The sequence below is a fragment of the Lolium rigidum genome, chromosome 2 (assembly GCF_022539505.1).
Source record: "Lolium rigidum isolate FL_2022 chromosome 2, APGP_CSIRO_Lrig_0.1, whole genome shotgun sequence".
Taxonomy (NCBI): domain Eukaryota; kingdom Viridiplantae; phylum Streptophyta; class Magnoliopsida; order Poales; family Poaceae; genus Lolium; species Lolium rigidum.
The window spans coordinates 161,956,007-161,956,534 of record NC_061509.1 but is presented as its reverse complement, the minus strand read 5'-3'; positions in this window follow the sequence as shown (position 1 = coordinate 161,956,534).

Sequence of the window (528 nt, the reverse complement as noted above, 5' to 3'; positions counted from 1 at the left end):
TGTGTTGATATGGTAGAGGTTCCATTGCAAGGGTTTATATCCATCTAGGATTAAACAACAAATGTCGTCCGAGTGATTCTTGTGCCGTAATACCCGTGTTAACCATAAGATGCGGAGTGGGACGGAGTAGTCAAAAGTGTTTCCACCTCTCGTACATCAACGGACGCGCTTTCTAGTAGACACTTGTATCCGTCGGGGGCAAGCGGTAGGTTGGGGAAGCCTTAAGTCCCCACGGCATCGTCACGTAGACACTTGTCGCCCGAAGAACAAGCGGTAGAGTCTGGGGAAGCCTTAAGTTCCCCACGGTATTGCGGTCTATGATGGGTTGCAGCTACCGGCGAAGGAGTTTGGTTAACGAGTCCCAAACTGTTGTCGTGGTCGGGGTCCACCCGTGAGTGGGAATAATGCTACCGACGAGGACCCAGGGTCGGGGTATGCAACAAAGGGTGGGTGTGCGAGGTAGCGGAGGAACATGATTGACTAGACCTTATACCGGGCCTCACACCATAGGAAGTGTGGACGGGAAAG